The sequence below is a fragment of the Channa argus genome, chromosome 11, assembly GCF_033026475.1.
Source record: "Channa argus isolate prfri chromosome 11, Channa argus male v1.0, whole genome shotgun sequence".
In the NCBI taxonomy this organism is placed as follows: domain Eukaryota; kingdom Metazoa; phylum Chordata; class Actinopteri; order Anabantiformes; family Channidae; genus Channa; species Channa argus.
This window is the reverse complement of record NC_090207.1, coordinates 23,230,254-23,245,480: the sequence shown is the minus strand read 5'-3', so window position 1 is coordinate 23,245,480 and position 15,227 is coordinate 23,230,254. Positions and strand designations below refer to the sequence as shown.

At 41.1% G+C, this 15,227-nt stretch overlaps 1 long non-coding RNA gene across 1 annotated transcript; it reads right to left on the bottom strand.

The window, feature by feature from the left end:
* Nucleotides 1-857: 857 nt before the first annotated feature.
* LOC137136818 (uncharacterized) lies at nucleotides 858-7,832 on the bottom strand. The gene is made up of 3 exons (XR_010915626.1): nucleotides 7,047-7,832; nucleotides 6,812-6,865; nucleotides 858-5,846 (listed from the first exon to the last, which is right to left on the bottom strand). It is a non-coding gene; the product is annotated as an uncharacterized lncRNA (long non-coding RNA).
* Between the last annotated feature and the right edge of the window lie 7,395 nt (nucleotides 7,833-15,227).

The window sequence follows — 15,227 nt, the reverse complement described above, 5'->3', positions numbered from 1 at the left end:
TCACCCAAGCTGTCCCAGGCTGCACATGTTGTTTTTCTCTGTTTGCTGTCATCAGTCACACAAACACAACACACACACACACACACACACACACACACACGCTAAAGTACTTTTGGCCCTGCTGTTCAGTAATGTCACAACTGTCAGGGAGTTCAGAGAGGAAAAGAGCTTTCAACACATAAACATACAGGTAGTGAGAAAGACAGAATTAACCTGCTGTTTGTCTTGTCATTAGTCTACTGGGTGGCAGCTCAGGACCAATTCAGCACACAGACACACACAGATATAGACGCACACACACAGACCTGGCTTGTAGACAAAACAGCGAGCTCTTATTCTGTGGAAGGCCAAAGCTCTCTCCAAACACAGCACTCATCTGCTGTCATCACCCCTATTCTCACTCCTCCGCTCTCTAAACACACCCAAATGCACCCTCCAAATCCACACACACACTCACACACACACACTCACACACACATATATAAAACATATATAAAAATACAGCTACCCAATAACAACAGGCTTGAGGAAGCTGCCATATTTGGGCTTAAGCCCTCCAGTGTCAAACAACATTAAACAGTAGGAATTACTTTTTTAAGTTGCACAATCCCTGTTACACTGAGCTTCAGTACTCATTCAACAAAGCTCTGTAATACCCAGTCGGCCTTTGGTTGATTCAAATAGCAGACATTGTTAAATACAGTTTATTTATGATCCACCGGTTCCAAATATTTAAGATTTTTTCAATAAGAGACACATATTCTCATTCATTTAATAGGACTACTGTCATCATGTTAGCATACAAATATTGATCAAAGTCCAAAATAAATAAATTAGAATAAAATAAACTGAATTTACTGATAAAAATGACATAAAATTCAATCTGTAATAGCGGTCATTGCTGCTTTGACCCTGTTTACTTGGTTTTACAAATTATTTTGGCAAGTGGACAGCTGAGCCACTATACCGTTTACACCTGTCTATATACATGCCTCTCCAAGGTGTGCCACAGACTGCTTGTATTCAGATTCCGTTACTGCTTTCACTTCCGCTACCAAAGGCCAAAAGGTCACATGCACTTTTGCCAGACAAGTGCCAGATTTGTATTTCGTGGACTAGTAAAAATGTGTCAAGAAGTCATTGTCTAGTGGTACAGACATGTTGGCTCCAGCTGATTTCAAAACAGGGAACAAAATGAGGAGTTTCAAATGCCTGCTTGAATTTTTTCATTGCAACAAGATCCTCTGTATTCACAGTAACAATGCTCAGAAATATTTCGTTACCCTGTGAGTCACAGACTGCAGACGTTGTTCTGCAGTCCTGCTCAAGGAAAATTCAGCAGGGCAGATAATTGCCAACACAAGGACCAGTTCCTGCAGCTGAAGAATTCTCTTCCTTTTCTCCTTGTCCGTCTGCTACACATGAACATTATACTCTACTTGTATAGAGACATTCAATGATGAGACGATAAATGTAACATAAACTCTTCTGCACCTATACACTAATGTTACTGCTTAATAGAGAAAAACCAGTTTTACTGTTGGACTGCTTCAGATTGATTGTCTGTCTGGGAAGGTATTCTGTGTCTGAGAGCGATACCAGGAGACAAGGCCTAGACATGAACATGATGAATCCCACACTCATTTAATTGCTGTTTTACAGTTCTTTGACAGCCGTCAGCTAAATAAGCTGTCAAACACGCGACGTAACGTCAGACTTGCAATTATTTTACAAAGCAAAAAACAATGCTTCCTTTTCACGTTTCTGGTTTCTAAAAACGTTTTCTTATCATGGCGTCTATTACGTTCATAATAAGCTGATACATTATAGAAGCAGTTAAAAGGACAAGGTCATATTAATACTTATTGACCCACATGGGAAAGTTGTTGTTTGACAGCTGTACATAGGTCACGGTCATTTCAGTATATAGTCCAAGGATGCTTCTACATGCGGCCAAGAGGAACCAGGAGTCAATCCACTGACCCTGTGGTTCATGGACAACTGAGGCACACATACACATACATTCCTATATGTACAACAATCCTCCCTGGCAAAGCAGTTTTTATACAAACCATATTTTTAGAAACGTTGTGGCATGTAAAATGTAAATAAAGAGAATGCAATGATTTGATTTGAAAAAAAAAAGTTTGGTCAGGGACAGCAAAAGACGGAAAAATATCTGAAAAACAAACAAAAAGGACTTGATGGAACATTTCATCCCACAACAATATTTTGATTATGACTAAGTCAAAAGTAGGGTTGGGGCAAGGTTCATAACTGGGTGAAAAGGTGCATGGACAAATAGTTAAACAACTTAACAATAATGTAAGATTGCAAAGAATTTGGACATTTCATCATCTACACTTCATAATATTATTGAACCATTCAGAGCGTTTGGAGAAATTGCACACACCAACACTGAATGGTTGTGTCACCTCAGGCAGCACTGCATTAACACAGACATGGTTCTGTAGTGGAAATCCCTGCATGGGCTCAGGCACACCTCTCAAAACCGGTGTCAATGAAAACAGTTTTTTCTGCACCCACACTCTACCCACAAAGAAACAACCATATATAAATAAAATCCAGAAACACTGCATGCTTCTCTGAGACCTGAAAACCTGAACTGAAAAGCTGTCCTGTGGTCTGACGAGCCATCATTTTATAACTCTTTTTATGAATCATATGTTGACACCGTGTCTTTCAGACCAAAGAGGAGATGTATCTTCTGACTGCATTCCGTTCATAAGCCAGCATATCTGGTGGTGGAGGGAGCACTGATGCGCACAAACACATGGCATGACTTACACATCAGTGAAGGCACCATTAATGCTGAAAGATATCCAGGTTATGGAGCAACATATGCTTCGGTCCAGACAACATCTCTTTCAGGAAGGTTTTTGCATATTTGAGCAACACAATGCCAAACCACATTCTGCACGTATTATAACCACAGCTCATTAGTAAATGAATCCAGGTGCTAAACTGACCTGCCTGTAGTCCAGACCTATTAAAACCATGTGGAACATTATAAGGACATCCTGTATTAAATTACATATTATATTATATATATAAAAAAATGCTTTTATAATTAAAACCATTTGCTATCCTCAGTTCCAAAACTTACAGAGTGTTTTTAAAAGAATAGGTGATATTACACAGTGGTAAACATGCCGCTGTCCCAGTTTTTTGAGACTTGTGGATGGCATTAAGATTGAAATAAACCAATATTAAAACAAAAACAAAGTATAACTAACTTGTCAGAATTTGATATGTTGTTGTGTGGAGTGTAGATGTAAACTGGACATACAAAGACAAAGTCACATACATCATATTCACACACAGAATGTACGTTTCAGAGTGATATAAGCTTGGCCTGAATTATGCATTCATATTTACTTTTTGTGCCCGCTTTTCCTATCCTATCCTCAGTCCTGCAGTTTTGTTGGACTCAGCACTTTGTCATTATGATATACAACCAGATTCTGCTTTTCACAGTGATAAAAAGAACATTTCCATTTTTGTCTTAACTCAAGTCCGTATTGTAAACACAGAATTATTATTGCATATATACAGTTTGAAATTTGTTTAATAAGCCATCAAAAAGTAGAGGGAATAAAGAGGTATTACAGAGATACATCCCAATTTTTCTTTTCTGTTGTAACTAGAAAAAAATTAAATTAAACCCTAAACATAAACAACTGATAAATCTGAAATATGTTCATGCCATTGGAAATCCAGAGACTTCATGGGGCTGAATGGTTGTCTCCTTTTGAAAGAGAACATTTTTTTTGTAGATTCACATGCCATATTGAGTGGGTATTTTCCAAAATTATGGTCTGTTTTGTACAAAAAGCACTTTCTACTGGGCATTGACGTGTTCAAGTAGCTGTGTGACAGAAACACCAGCCATAAACCTATACACGACTGCCAGGACCCACTCGATTTGGCAAACTCAGACAGCTGAAGCCTCATGTTAACTTTGGCTGAACTTTAGAGTGTTTTTCTGCCTGGACACAGGGCTGTGGATTTTGTTTCTCATTTATTTTTGTATAGTCAATTTGCAAATCATATCTTTAAAGCCAGTAGAAAGAGACAACACAATACACATGGCGTGTGAGAATTCTATTTGGACTATTTGGACTTCAGTCCAAAGCTGAACTTTCTCAAGGTGAAGAATAGGAAAAAAGATTCTTAGAGCCAAGAGCCAGAGTTTAATCCATTAGATTTCAGCTATGTACCTGTGCCCAGAGACCCTCAGAAAGTACAAGCCGCCTGTGAATCTCACATCACTAGCTCGCTCCACAGTTGTGGTAGGTGTTTGAGAGCAGGAAATGAGGAGAGCAGCAGGAGGAGGAGGAAGTGGAGAGGAAAAGAGGCGGTTTGTCACAGGAGTCATCAGTAACTGTCGCCACCGTGCTGCAGGCTTAATTAACTAGCTTGCTCGTTAGCTTTGCTGCCCTCTTTTTCTCTCCCTCCCTCTCCACTCGCTCACTGCTCTGAATAGGAACGCCTGATTATTCTGCGCTCCAGTCGCAGCCAATTACAGCCTCCAAATGGAACAACATTAATCAAATCTTTAGCATGGTGGCAAACTCAGAGCTATCAGATTGCAGAGGGACGCAAAACTAATATGTCACTGTCACTGGCGGTTGCGCAGGCATTTAGCAGCTAGCTTTAGGGAGATGGGTGAAATGGGCTAATGCCTGGGTGTAATATGGAGCCTGATCTGGAAACCATTAGCAGGACATGGCAGCAGAAATGCAGAGCCTGTCCTCACACTCATTTTTTATCACCCCCACCAACATTTTCTCTCTACTCCTCTTTCTTCTGTTCATTTTCTCAACAGTCGGACAAGTGAGAAATAGAGAGCGATAAACTGGAGGGAAGCAAAAGTGCAAACTGGGTAAATGGAGGAAAGGAGACATAGAGGGATGAACAGTACAGAAGGGACGGCGAAGGGTGAGGGCCTTTCATGATGTCTTGACAGGAAAAGGAAGTTAAGGAAAGACACATTCTCTGCTATCCTGGTTGATGTGACTCTTGCTCCACTAGATCACCCAGAACTTCATGCTGCCTTTTAGACTCTGGCCTCCCAGAGAGTGGCACTGGATGTGGAGTAGGAGCGGTACAAACATTACAGGACCGTGACCCAGAGAACTGTGTCTCGCCACCTCACCGGCTTCCCACGGCTTGGCCCAAACCATCGAGCTATAGTTGCAGCCAGCCAGAGGACACTGCTGCATAATGGCCTCATTAGGACAAATGATTAAAGCCCAACTGAAATGTGCTAAATGCCCGTGTCACTGAAGTGGCCTTTAAATGGGCATAAATAAACAAGAGTTATGCTGAAGGTTTGGGTGTGCACCCTGGCAGCATAATAAATTACAGGGTAATGATATTAAAAGCACAGAGTCGTTAAGATGCCAAGCAGAAACACCATAAATCCAGTCGCGGGCTCCCACTGGCTGTCCCCACGCCGAGTAATTAAAGCAGATTTATGAGATGCATTACATCAGTGCTAGATAGTTCATATATCGGCCTCCTTTATTGGACAGCCTGACAGGCGCCAAAAAATATTGTTTCGAGTTCCTCGGCCCCTCGCAGCCGAGAGGCCTCTTCCAGCACTCCATCTTTTGTTGTCAGTCCTGCGTGGTCGTGATGGATGGACCGATCCACTCCTCCGCCGCTCTCCTCGCTTGTTCAGCTCCCCCCTAGCCTTCCTCAATGGGAGAGTTGTGACAGTACCAAATAGCTTTATCTTCACACGGCAGCTCTTTCACACCCTCCCTCTTTCTCGCCTTCTCACCGAGAGAAAACAAAGTGCGCAGACACAGGTGTAAGGTCTAAGATGGACAGAAGGAGAGAGAAAGACACAAAAGGAAAGTAAGAAACATTGTGAAGACATTACAGTCAGGAAGTTAAAGAGGGACAATCTTGATATATGTGCTTTTCTGCACCTTCTAGGGTTATATGAACATGTTGCTTTGACAATAAATCAGGCAGGTAGTCTGTGATTAAATGTTCCCCAACCTTATATTATAACAGTTTTATAACTTTCCCAAGTTACAAGCTACATAAGATCTTTTGTTAACATTCTCCATTACAGTGTAGAGCTCTTAAAATGTTCAGCACAATAAAACCCTGAGTATAAGAGGTTTCTCTGTCCTGCAACATTGTTGCAACAAATTTTAAGATTCAACATGTACCCTTCCCTGCTCAATCACTGAGTCAAACACCCGAGTTCTTCTGCTTTATTCAAGTTCAATTTAACTGATAAGTTAAGTTTCAAGTTGCTCATCATCTCACCGATTTGACTCAAAAATTTACTGCAGTTTACATTTTTTTAGATGGCTGTTTAGTGTTAAGTGTCTATATCTATATTCCACATCCTGACATTATTTGGATGAGATTTTCATGTTCTAAGAAACGGCATTAGGCTGATTTAACAGAACAAATATCAAAAGTGATAGTCCACAACTTCCCACCACAAACCGATTATTCATGTCATTGTTGCCATTTTCTCTGTGACTATCTCAACATTATCCTCTGTGAGGGTCACTGTAGCTTCAGTTTATGTTGTGAAGGACAATGCTGACGACTTGACGCTATATCTGCACCATTAAAATCTTTCAGACACACGAAGAAATAAATATGTGAATGATGACACAAACACTGTCCATGTATACACACTGGCAAAAAATAAGTATGTCCCATCTCACACAGCCATCTTAATATCTGCCTAAATAGTTGCTAGATGTCACTGAACAGCTTAAAAACTATATGAAAACTGTTTTTTTGACAAACTCACCATCAAAGCCTCATCAGAAGAGTTCTCACACGAATGGCCCCAGGTTTCTGGTTTCTGCAATGGAAAACCAGTAAAAAAGGCTAAATGGGAGGATGGTGCTCAACAAATCTCAGAGAGACATGAAAAGTCAACAAGGATCTAACCAAGAGCAAATCCAATTACATCAGTAGCTTCAGACAGCTTATATCTGCTGTTTGCAATTTCTTTATTACAAAAATGATTTTGTTGTATGTACCTGACCCAGTGGCTTTGCTTTTTGGCATTCGCTTGCAGTATATGAGCCTATACCACTGTATAATCCTGCAAAGTCAGAGGGACATTTATGAGTGCTCCATCTGTACCTGTTTTCATAAAAACAATCCCATACATATACATTTACACAGCTGTATATGCTGTAATGGTTCGGTAGTTATGATCTTCTGTATATCACAATAAAATCACTGTTCTCCTTAACTGCTGATGAACCTTAAATGCCCCCACAGGAAACACTCTGAGAGCCAGACAACTTAATTGGTTTGGCTGCATGTAATTTTAATAGCTCCTGTAATTAAGTTGCTTATTATAAAGGCTCAAGGTCATAAATCATGTGAAACAGAGTTACATATACATTTCCTGTCATTAAAAAAATGTTCTTCTAGTGCTGCGACTGTGCCGCTGAGAGTCACAGGCAAAAAAGGAAACCTAAGCAACCACAGTTGTTCAAGCCTGGTCTTAAGGGAAGGGAAAGAAAACAGGGAGGGCGAGGAAGAACACAAGGCGTTGATGTTAACATTTGCTGCCACTTTTATTATCAATATTAATTAGTGCTTTTCAAGCAACTGATTTAAATCAATATGAAGGGGTGAAGCGCATTTTAGCGACCATTCTGTTCAAACGTTTTTTTAAGTCTTACTATGGTGTGATTTCTAATTAGAAGGACATGAAAGATCTAACTATAAGTCTTTACTCATCTGCAGTCTGAGGAATTTTGTAAGTCATTAATGCTGTTTGCTTCCTTCTGTTCTTTGTTGATAATCTTTTCTTGAAGAGGTCCATCCTAAAGACAATAGAAGACATATTAGACACACTTCATACCTGTGTAGAAGAAATTACAGTTAAGGGGCTCCAAAGCCTGCAGTATATGGGTTAACGACAAGTAAAAAAACACCATAACGTAAAAAGTTCCTATATGGACAGTTAATTACATATACACACGGACACGCACACACACACACACTATGCATGACCTTTTGTCCACATTTGGACATCGCCACAACCAACAGACCTGAGGTTGTAAGCTCCATTTGCCCCTCTTCTCTGTAAATTAACAGCTGTGACAACTGCTCCACCCTGCACTCCATAGGGGAGGAAGAGAAAGTGTGTGTGGAAAGTGGAGGCATCTAGCCAGCAGCAAAGAACGCCTGCTTTGTCCTTTGGAATAATAGGCCAGGGCCATGGTTTTAAAAACCTGGCTTGGCCTCATTAATTTTAATATCTGATGATGAGTTCATTTATCAAATACTTGTTCTTTTCAGTGGGGCATTCGGAGGAAGTGTGCTGGCACTGCTGCTTGGTCACTTATCACCTCTGTGGGGTACAGGAACCTGGAAGGCGCAGATATGAATGTACCTTATTTATACTACAGAGAGGGGTAGTTCTTCATTTGGCCTCCTTAAATAACCTACAAATGTGAGTTTTTGATGAGATTTTCCTTATTTTGTAAGTAAAAACATGAGCAAAGGGAACTGATTCTGATTTCTCAAATTAACGCTACCTTAAGTTGATTAAAGATGCCATTGTTCATTCTTCAGCCCATCCATTTATTTATGGTCCTTTGTCTAAGTATAAAGGACTGCACTTAAAGAGCACTTTTCTTGTAAAAAAAATTGGACAAAGCATTTCACAGTAGGGGTCCATTCTCCTGCTTGGGAGCCCTTCCAAATCTGGACAGTAGGAGCTGAACTTAAACCACCAACAGTAAATTGTAAGACGGACCTAGTACAACTGGTGACCAGCAAGATGATCAACGTACCCTTGATGTTCTTTTCTCTACCAACGTTCTCCAATTCCTGTTGGGAGATTCCAAGGTGTTCTCAAGGTAGGTACACCAGACTTGCTTTTCCTGTAGTGTGTTCTGGCTTTGTCGTGGGATTTCCTTCCAATTGGATGTACCCCAGCTACACTGAATGAATAATGAATAGACTATGGATGTTAAGATAAAACAAAAAGTTTGGTTTGGAGAATAACACAGTTATTCATTTTCAGAGTTCCCACTTTTTTCTAGAAATACATTTTCAGGGCATTTTCAGTGACATAATGCTGAGATGTCAGATGGTCACAACAACCTAGACAGCTTTATATCTCTAGAAGCCTCCTTTGAAATATGTCTAACTAACACACATGTAGCACACAACAGGAGATTGTCTAAGTTTGAGATGCTCTCACCAATTGGAAATACTTGGTTTAGGCAAGTAGTAGATGCAAGAAGCAGGACCTGATGAATTGTGGAAATCAGTGTTTTATTACCCATATAACACATCGGTTGAAGTCATGTACACCCAGCTCAATTTATCTGATGATTTGGGGGTCGGCCCAGATGTCCCTAAAACAAGTCATCTCTCTTCAGTTTTCCGTTGGCGTCTTCGTGTAAATAATCCTTCTCTGTCGCCCTGGGATGTTTGTATTCTTCCGGTTTCTCACCAATCGCAAGAAGAAATACGCCCACTCACTTGTGGTTATTTTACCAGTCACTTGTTCTATTCACACAGGGGCTCAGTCACACATTACACAGGCTAAGAAGCTGGAGGGGGTTGTCCGCTTAATGTCTGGTCCAACTGATTTGGACATTTGTGTCCTCACAGCTCCTCCAAGTACTGTCTCGATACGTTCAGGGTTGTAGTGCCTTTCTGAAAACAGCAAGATTGATTGTTGTAGTCCTGGTCTATTGAGAAAATGGGATTTCATTTCATAACAAAATTAGCAAACTGTCTTTCTGATTCTTTAGTGCTTTACTTCCACAGTGTAAGTACTTTTGTTTCACATCTGTATTTCTGATGGTCTCAACTTAACTATATTTACCATCTTAATACGTCAATACACATCGGGCTGAATTGTGTTATAAGTATTCAACTATGACTTAGTAAGTGGGTATTTGTAAAGACTCAAAGCCAATTGTTATTACATGCATTTAAACATGGACTCTACTGTACATTCTGCAGATGTTTCAATGTTGACTCTGCGTGAATCTGTGTATGTGTGATGGGTTATGAGGATCTTTCTGTCCTAACAGGCTCTAGTATGATTAGTGTATGTGTATGTTTAAAGAGCAGTTGTGTTTCTCTTACAAACCACTGTGGGCTTTATTTTGCTTACTGCGTAATTTTTTTTTTTTTAATCTGAGGAGTGCTGTACAATTTTATGGGAAAGACGGATCCAGCAGACGCGCGTTTGAAAAGCAGCATATCTCTGTTCCTGTCTGTGTGTCTGAACAGGCGGAGAATGAGAATGAGAGCAAACAGCAGTGTGCAGCCAAGAGTAGCACAGCCACTCCATCACTGTGATAGGCCTTGTCATCTCTCTCTCCTTCCCCTCTTTTCTACTCCTGCACACTCTGTCTCCCTCCCTTCCATTCCCAGTGGTAAGGGTGTAAAGTTCACTCCTGCCTAATTCATCAACCACCCACCCTGCGCAGCCCTGTACAGTCATTAGCTACATACACTGACACAGCACCTCGGCCCACACCCTAACCTCATTTATTGTCTTTTTCAACTAGGAAGCACCATCAATTAATTAAAGGCTAAATTGCCCAGTTTCCCTAGGATATGCATGGGGCAAGAGTGTTTTAGGTGGGGTTGATTTGGGTTAGGCGATTGGGAGATTGGACATAAGAAAAAAGGTGCATAATTCTCTGGGGCCTTTTAAACAACTTATTAAGAGAGTTTTCTTTAATTAAAACTAATTGTTGGTCACTGCAGTGATTTTGAAGTGTATTTTGGGTAATGTTAGTACACGTTGACATCACTGTTGGGTCTTCAACATTGTTCTGATGATACACAGACTTGTAATAAGACGAACATGTTGTCATCACAAGCCCGCGTCACCAAGATTCTTCATTATAGAAAATTTCGAGTCGAATCCCACCTTTCCCAATAAGAGTATAACACTTAACAACCCCCATCACGCAGCTTGCTCTGACCCATCAGACAGGTGTAAGAAGAAGCCAGCTCAGTATTTTTAATATGGCTTAACATGGTAGTGACACCAAACAGCCTGAAGAACGTGAGGAATAGAGAAACAGAGTGATAGAGTAAGAGACTGGATAAGAATAAACATCAGACTGATTTTACTTGTTGGTGAGAGCCAAAAGAGATAAATGGATACAAGACAGATGCTGAGCTGGCATTCTTGCTTTTGGACCAGTAAGTATTAATTTATTAGCTGGCTCACTATGTTATGTGTCATTGTGCTTGTTTTATGTGTATTTGTGTTACGGAAGATTAGATTAGTCTGTTGCTGCTGTAAGTTATATTGGGTGATTGTGCAAACTTTGACCAGTGTATGAGAATAAAATGTGTGAATATGCATATTTACTTCCAGACACAACACAAGTTTTGTTTGTGCTTAGCATTCACATTATATCGGATACAATGATTGTTGTTCTGCTGTTAATGTTCAACTTCAATGTGACAATAAATCAGACAATCCAGAATCATATTTGTAGAAAGGCCTGTAATATTACCCCAGCACATAGCAGACATAATTGTTTGAGTTCTCATGTTTTTTTCACCAGCTTTTAATACAAAATAGCAAAAGTACAAAATCTCACTGATTAGGGTGTTAAGATTTATTTGATTGTATGTATTCATATGCTATGTGTTGATATCCATCAAGGTTTTATTGTACTATGAGTCCATACAAGTCCTACAAGGTGCTGACATTCTGCAGATGACAAATTCAAGGAGAGAACAGAAACAAAGAAGCAAGAAAACTCAGATTATAAGAGATAAACTAAAAGCCAGCCTGAGTTTGTCCTGACTGTGGACTTAATAGCTTTATGTGTTAAAGTAGCTTTACAGGACAGGTGACCAATACACCCTCAATGTGTCCTAACAGGTGCTTCAGGCTCAGTGCCCTTGTAAGGGCACACTCTGCGGTACCCTGCTCTGCTGTTTACTGTCTCAGTCAGCCAGCTGCACTGCACGTTTATAATACTCTCATAAGTGCGCTACAGATGGATATGGGTCCCCACACCACCACTCGCTGGGTTATGATTAATGAGCAGCACTTGGAGCCGCATGTGTTGCTACCTCACAGCTCTGACATGTCTTTCCGGACCCGACATTTTGTATCCTCTGTGAAAAATGAGCTCCTTGGTGTCGTTCATTACACTGTTCCACTGCCAGAGCTCTCCCATGCATATTCCTTTTCACTAAGCATCATACCATGCTTGCACTATGTGTGGGTGTCCATGCCAATTTGCATCTAAGTCAATTATCGAGACACCTATCCAGTGAAATGTATGCTGAGGGAATGACTTGACCGTAATTTGGGATCGTTACAAAGGGAGACAAGTCAATAGAAGACCCGAAAGCCAAAAAAGAAGGGGTTTTAGTGCTCCTCTAGTGGAAAGGTTGCATAAGAAGCCCTGGCACAGCAGGAAAGCAGCCACTTTTCTGCTGTGCAGGCACCCTGATATGACAATGGCCTAGTAATCATTGTTCCCCTTCTGAAGTTATAGCTGTAATTTGGTCTGTCGGAGAATGGAGTCCATTTGTCTGACAATACTAACCACAGCCAGTCGACTGAATCGACACACTTGTCCAAGAGCACACACACAAACACATACACACGCACACACACACACACATGCACATGTGCACAGAAGTACCACACAAGCCACACAGATACACAACCAACACACATATGCATTGATATAAACACACGGACCTCACACACTGTCACACGCACACAGACAAACACACTCCCTGCTACTCAGCACTCTCTCAAGGGCACGTTCCAATAAAGCGGCACTGGAAAACAGCCATCTGATGGATTGGACCTGGAGACGGCAGCACAGTCAAATCCCCTAATGTGGCATAAATAAGGCTGCCGTGCTCCAATCGCTCTCTACAGACAATGTAAATTATATTGTCAGGCGCAGTCACTTCCCCACTCGCTGTGCAGCTAACAAGAGTCACCCGCCAAAGCTCGACAAGGAGAGGAGGAGCTACCAGTGGGAAAGGATAGAAGAATTAATTAAAGTGGCAATCTACCTACACACTGCACACAATCAGATACACATGTGCATACGCATATAAACAGATGCATGTACACACAGTGCCACACATACAGGTAATGTATGTGCGTATGATTTATTTCCCTTGGTCCTGTATGCTCCCCTCCCTCTCCTGCAGCTCTCAGTGAAGGTCGATGCGACAGCTCTGCTGAGAAACAGAGGCAATACAGCTCAGCCATTTTGGAGATCAGCTCCCTGCATGTCTGCCTGAGGCCTGCAGATTCTCAGGGGGCTGACAAACTCAACACAGAGGTCTGTGAATAATGTCAAATGTAATACACTGACTTCCATCGCTTCAGAACTTCCCACAGATGCCTCAGACTGATTCAAAGCCAATCCAAGGACGAGAGATTTAGTGTCAGTATTATTCTTTGTGGGCTGCTCCTTGTCTTCATCTTCGTCTTTTACCAAAATTGTCCTTACTGTCTTTTGTTCTTTGTGCAGCTGCTCTTTGTCAGGTTGATTCCAAGACATTGTCAGACCACAGATGTTTTATCCTCACTAAATTTGTGTCCTCACAACAAGGCCTTGTTGCTATGAAATAAATCAGCAGGAACTGTCAGCTTATTTTGCTTGACTATCCTGCCACTCCTTGTAAAATGAAGTAACGCTTTGGGGAGATGCACTGATATCCTGATGACAAGCTGCTATAATTTCCTACAACTCGAAAATTAAAGCGGCTTGAAAACGAATGTATGGGATGACAGAGCAATAAACTTTGGAGCCTTCATTGACAAACAGTTATACATAGCATGTAGTAAATGTTTCTAAAAAGCCTTTGAGCCTAAACCTACAGTAGACTGTGCAACCCTTGTAATTATGAAGCCATAAGTGGACACATTCATAACATGAGAAATGCCTAAAACAAACAGCATCTTTCACACACCCATATTCCCCACAGACACTGAAGGCCACAAGTGCTCCTTCCTTGCAAGCTACCATGCATAGAAACAGCTTTGCCCTCTCTCTGTCAAACATTTCCTCCCATAGCCGGCTAAAAAAGTGTTTCCCAACGTTGACAGGGAGAATGGATGGCCTCCATTACGCCTGGCCACAAACACATTCCGCCAGGATGAAGGGGCCGTAAATTATCCAGCGAGCGAGCAGCCCAGGCCACAGCCGAGCCAACAGTCCCCCTCATTTCTAATGGGGTCGGCCCATCCACAGCATAGTGAATAACACACCCCATACCCAAACATACACTGTCACCTGTGTGTACATAACGTGTGTGTGTGTGTTTGTGTGTGTATTTGAAATGGAGGGGCAGCTTGTCGAATAAAACACATGGAAAAAATTCATTGAACTCTTCATCTGAATAACTCAGATTTAACAAAGACATGCAGTGGAACAAATAGCAGCATGGTTGAGATCTCTCGTGACTGGACACAACAGACTTATGTTACATTACAGCACAATAGCTGTGAGACAGGCTGCACACTGACAGGTCTATTGCTGTGAAGCTGGAGGGTGTAACTGTAGAAACATCAGCAGCATGTCGGGTCAAATTCAGTTCACATGACACCAGTGTTGTTGGCAGCTGGAAAGCCATCAAATAGGACGAGACATTGCCCCGTGGTGCAGTTAAATGCTAAGTGTGTGCACGTAAATCATTACATGCAAATAGTCAGGCAACATTGTGTTCTCACTAGTTAAAGTTTGTTCTTCTTGTGTGACAGTCCCCTCTCAGTCTCAGCCTGCAGCACTGATAGGAATCTAGGTCCTCCCTCTTGGCAATAAAACCCCCAAAGGAGAAATCTTCCCACTGTAACTACCTCTCTTTCTTCTTCTGACATTTCATCCACATGTTTGTCTCTACTGTTTCTTTTCACAGGGCTGGGAGATTCCTGAGAGGCCTGTTGTTTAATAAATGGGGTCACAAGCTTAAGATTTTTTTTTTTTTGTCTGTGTTAGACATGTGTGTTTGTACTTTCAAGTTTCTGAGTGTCTGTTTGTGTAGGAGTGGATGTACTTTTTTTAGGTCAACTTGTGTTCACATGAATGTTCATCATGAATGTTCTCTCTGTATATTAGAGTGTTTATAATAAACACATTTTATGCACATTAAATAGTACGGTGTTTTGAAGAAATTATCTGGTATCAAGTATCACCCACACTTATGTTTACAAAAGTATGTTTAGTTAT